General features: G+C 35.7%; 1 non-coding gene across 1 annotated transcript; it reads left to right on the forward strand.

Annotated features, from left to right (window-relative positions):
• The first annotated feature begins 1,315 nt into the window (after positions 1–1,315).
• On the forward strand, positions 1,316–1,419 carry LOC127740856 (small nucleolar RNA R71). Its single transcript, XR_008001712.1, has one exon. It is a non-coding gene; the product is annotated as a small nucleolar RNA R71 (small nucleolar RNA).
• Positions 1,420–5,519: the final 4,100 nt, after the last annotated feature.

The following is a 5,519-nucleotide window of genomic DNA, read 5'->3' on the forward strand; positions in this document are numbered from 1 at the left end:
CACGTCCTCTACCAATCCATAAGCTTGTCTTACTGACTTGTCTGCCATTTGTAATGAGAATATGACAGGTTGTACCTCAATGATCCCTATTTTCTCCATTACAGAGAGTGGCATAAGATTTATGCTTGACCCCAGGTCAAATAGAGCCTTGTTAAAGGTCATGGTACCTATGGTACAAGGTATTAAGAATTTGCCAGGATCTTGTCTCTTTTGAGGTAATGTTTGCTGAACCCATGTATCTAGTTCACTAATGAGCAAGGGAGGTTCACCTTCCCAAGTCTAATTACCAAACAACTTGGCATTCAGCTTCATGATAGCTCCTAAATATTGAGCAACTTGCTCTCCAGTTACATCTTCATCCTCTTCAGAGGAAGAATAGTCTTCAGAGCTCATGAATGGCAGAAAGAGGTTTAATGGAATCTCTATGGTCTCTATATGAGCCTCAGATTCCTTTAGGTCCTCAATAAGGGACTCCTTCTTGCTCAGAGGACGTCCCAGGAGGTCTTTCTCACTAGGATTTTCGTCCTTTCCTCCCTCTCTGCATTCGGCCATATTGACTATATCAATGGCCTTGCACTCTCTCTTTGGACTCTCTTCTGTATTGCTTGGGAGAGTACTAGGAGGAATATTAGTTACTTTCTTACTCAGCTGGCCCACTTGTGCCTCCAAATTTCTGATGGAGGACCTTGTTTCACTCATGAAACTTAAAATGGCCTTAGACAAATCAGAGACTATATTTGCTAAATTAGAGGAGCTCTGCTCAGAATTCTCTATCTGTTGCTGAGAAGATGATGGAAAAGGCTTGCTATTGCTAAACCTGTTTCTTCCACCATTATTAAAGCCTTGTTGAGGCTTTTGTTGATCCTTCCATGAGAAATTTGGATGATTTCTCCATGATGAATTATACATGTTTCCATAAGATTTACCCATGTAATTTACCTCTGCCATTGCAGGGTTCTCAGGATCATAAGCTTCTTCAGAAGCTGTCTCTTTAGTACTGTTGGATGCATTTTGCCATCCATTAAGACTTTGAGAGATCATGTTGACTTGCTGAGTCAACACTTTGTTCTGAGCCAATATGGCATTCAAAGCATCAATTTCAAGAACTCCCTTTCTCTGAGGCGTCCCATTATTCACGGAATTCCTCTCAGAAGTGTACATGAACTGGTTATTTGCAACCATGTCAATAAGTTCTTGTGCTTATGCAGGCATTTTCTTTAGGTGAATGGATCCATCTGCAGAATGGTCCAATGACATTTTGAAAAACTCAGATAGACCATAATAAAATATATCTAATATGGTCCATTCTGAAAACATGTCAGAAGGACACTTTTTAGTCATCTGCTTGTATCTTTCCCAAGCTTCATAGAGGGATTCACCATCTTTTTGCTTGAAGGTATGAACATCCACTCTAAGCTTGCTCAGCTTTTGAGGAAGAAAGAATTTATCCAAGAAGGCCGTGACTAGCTTATCCCAGGAGTCCAGGCTATCTTTAGGTTGTGAGTCCAACCATGTTCTAGCTCTGTCTCTTACAGCAAAAGGGAAAAGCATGAGCCTGTAGACTTCAGGATCTACTCCATTCGTCTTAACAGTCTCACAAATCTGCAAGAACTCAGTTAAAAACTGATAGGAATCTTCTGATGGAAATCCATAAAACTTGCAGTTTTGTTGCATTAGAGCAACAAGTTGAGGTTTCAGCTCAAAGTTGTTTGCTCTAATGGCAGGAATTGAGATGCTTCTTCCATCAAACTTGGACGTGAGTTTAGTAAAATCACCAAGCATCCTCCTTGCATTATTGTTGTTGGGTTCGGCTGCCATCTCCTTTTCTTGTTCGAAAATTTCAGCAAGGTTGTCTTTGGATTGTTGTAATTTAGCTTCTCTTAGTTTCCTCTTCAGAGTCCTTTCAGGTTCTGGATCAGCTTCAACAAGAATGCCTTTTTCCTTTTTCCTGCTCATATGAAAGAGAAGAGACCATAAAAAGAAGCGGAATCATCTATGTCACAGTAAAGAGGTTCCTTATTATTAGTAGAAGAAGAAAGGGAATAAAGAAAGGAGAATCCAAACACAAGGGTAAGGATAGAGGCAGTGATTGGAGATGAAGAGAGGTAAATGAATAAATAAATATAAAATGAGAGAGAGAATTCGAAAATTAATTTTAAAAAGGAGTTAATGATTTTTGAAAATTAAAGATGAGATAGAATTAAAATTAAAATTTAAAACAATTAGTTAATTAAAAAGAAAATTTTTTTTTGAAAAAGAGGGAGGTATTTTCGAAAATTAGAGAGGGGAGAGTAGTTAGGTGGTTTTGAAAAAGATAAAAAACAAACAAAAAGTCAAATAATTAGTTGGAAGAGATATTAAAATCAAATTTGAAAAGATAAGAAGATAAGAAGTTAGATAAGATATTTTAAAATCAAATTTTTGAAAAAGATAAAATTTTGAAAAAGATATGATATAAAAGATATGATTAAAAAGATATGGTTGGAAAAGATTTAATTTTTAAAATTAAAATTAATTACTTTAACTAACAAGAAACTAAAAGATAAGATTTTAGAATTTAAAAATTGAACCTTTCTTAACAAGAAAGTAACAAACTTCAAATTTTTGAATCAATCATATTAATTGTTAGTATAATTTTTGAAAATAAAGATAAAATTAAGAAAAAGATTTTTGAAAAACATTTTTAAAAAGAAAATTTCGAAAATTAATAAGAAAAATGAAAAAGATTTGATTTTTGAAAAAGTTTTGAAAAGATAAGATTTTTAAAATTGAAAATTTGACTTGACTTGTGAGAAACAACTAATTTTAAAATTTTTTGACTAAGTCAACTCAAATTTTCGAAAATTATGAGAAAATTAAGGAAAATATATTTTTTATTTTTGAATTTTTAATGATGAGAGAGAAAAACAACAAAAATGACTCACAACATAAAAATTATGAATCAAAACTCATGATGCATGCAAGAACACTATGAATGTCAAGATGAACACCAAGAACACTTTGAAGATCATGATGAACGTCAAGAACATATTTTTGAAAAATTTTTGATGCAAAGAAAACATGCAAGACACCAAACTTAGAAATCTTTAATGCTTGGACTCTAACAAACGAAAAATGCATATGAAAAACAAGAAAATACACAAAACAGTAAACATCAAGATCAAACAAGAAGACTTACCAAGAACAACTTGAAGATCATGAAGAACACTATGAATGCATGAATTTTCGAAAAATGCATAATAATTTTAAAAACATGCAATTGACACCAAACTTAAAAATTGACTCAAGACTCAAACAAGAAACACAAAATATTTTTTATTTTTTTTCTAATTTTTTTGTATTTTATTTTATTTTTTCGAAAAACATATTGGAAAAAGAAAATAAGAAATTCAAAATCTTTAAGAAGAATTCCAGGAATCTTTCAATATTAGCCCAAAGCTCCAATCAAAGGGTTGGACATGGCTTAATAGCGAGTCAGCTTTAGGATGGAATTACATGCATTGTGGTGATTAGTTGAAGACCAATTTCAAAGGAGTTTGAATATGGCTTTGCAGCCAGTCAGGATTCAACATGCTTCATGAAACTCTGGACTTCATTCTTAAATGTTTTGAAGCCATAGAATGATTTATTTTAAAAAAATTTTTGAAAATAGGAATAAAAGTTTTTTTGAAAGATTTTTGAAAAGTTTTTGAAAAGAAAATTACCTAATCTGAGCAACAAGATGAACCGTCAGTTGTCCATACTCGAACAATCCCCGGCAACGGCGCCAAAAACTTGGTGGACGAAATTGTGATCTTCAACAATGGCTCCAAAGACTTGGTGCTCTCAAACGTGAATCTCACTTTGTCACAACTCCGCACAACTAACCAGCAAGTGTACTGGGTCATCCAAGTAATACCATACGTGAGTAAGGGTCGATCCCACAGAGATTGTTGGTATGAAGCAAGCTATGGTCATCTTGTAAATCCCAGTCAGGCGGATTTAACTAATTTAAGAGATTATTGGTTTTGCGAATAATAATGATAAATTAAATAGGCAATAAAGATAAAGTTACTCATGTAATCCAATGGTGGGAACTTCAGATAGGTGCATGGAGATGCTGTGTTCCTTCTGAATCTCTGCTTTCCTACTACTTTTATCCAATCTTTGTCACTCCTTTCTATGGCAAGCTGTATGTAGGGCATCACCGTTGTCAATGGCTACATCCCATCCTCTCAGTGAAAATGGTCCAAATGCTCTGTCACAGCACGACTAATCATCTGTCGGTTCTCGATCATGTTGGAATAGAATCCCTTGATCATTTTGCGTCTGTCACTAACGCCCAACAATCGCGAGTTTGAAGCTCGTCACAGTCATTCACTCCCGGAATCCTACTCAGAATACCAAAGACAAGGTTAGACTTTCCGGATTCCCATGAATGCCGCCATCAATTCTAGCTTATACCACGAAGATTCTGATTAAGGAATCCAAGAGATATGCGCCCGGTCTAAGGTAGAACGGAAGTGGTTGTCAGTCACGCGTTCATAGGTGAGAATGATGATGAGTGTCACGAATCATCATATTCATCAAGTTGAAGTGCAACAAATATCTTAGAACAAGAATAAGTCGAATTGAATAAAAAATAGAAGTACTTGCATTAAAACTCGAGGTACAGCAGAACTCCACACCCTTAATCTATGGTGTGTAAAAACTCCACCGTTGAAAATACATAAGTGATGAAGGTTCAGGCATGGCCGAATGGCCAGCCCCCAAAACATGATCACAGGATCAAAAATACAATCCAGGATGAAAATACAATAGTAAAATGTCCTATTTATAATAAACTAGCTACTTAGGGTTTACAGAAGTAAGTAATTGATGCAGAAATCCACTTCCAGGGCCCACTTGGTATGTGCTTGGGCTGAGCTTGAATGTTACACGTGCAGAGGCTTTTATTGGAGTTGAACGCCAAGTTGTAACGTGTTTTGGGCGTTCAACTCTAGTTCGTAACGTGTTTCTGGCGTTTGATTCCAGAATGTAGCATGGAACTGGCATTGAGCGCCAGTTTACGTCGTCTAATCACGAATAAAGTATGGACTATTATATATTGCTTGGAAAGCTCTGGATGTCTACTTTTCAACGCCGTTAAGAGCGCGCCATTTGGAGTTCTGTAGCTCCAGAAAATCCATTTTGAGTGCAGGGAGGTTAGATTCCAACAACATCAGCAGTCCTTTGTCAGCCTTCTATCAGAGTTTTGCACAGGTCCCTCAATTTCAGCCAGAAAATACCTGAAATCACAAAAAAACACACAAACTCATAGTAAAGTCCAGACATGTGAATTTAGCATAAAAACTAATGAAAACATCCCTAAAAGTAACTAGATTATACTAAAAACTACCTAAAAACAATGCCAAAAAGCGTATAAATTATCCGCTCATCAACCACCTCACATAGTCATTCAGCTTCTGCTGTGGCTAGGAAAGGTCTTCCAAGGATGATGCATTCATCCTCCTCCTTCCTAGTGTCTAAGATTATGAAAT

The sequence above is a fragment of the Arachis duranensis genome, chromosome 7 (genome assembly GCF_000817695.3).
Source record: "Arachis duranensis cultivar V14167 chromosome 7, aradu.V14167.gnm2.J7QH, whole genome shotgun sequence".
NCBI classification, from domain to species: domain Eukaryota; kingdom Viridiplantae; phylum Streptophyta; class Magnoliopsida; order Fabales; family Fabaceae; genus Arachis; species Arachis duranensis.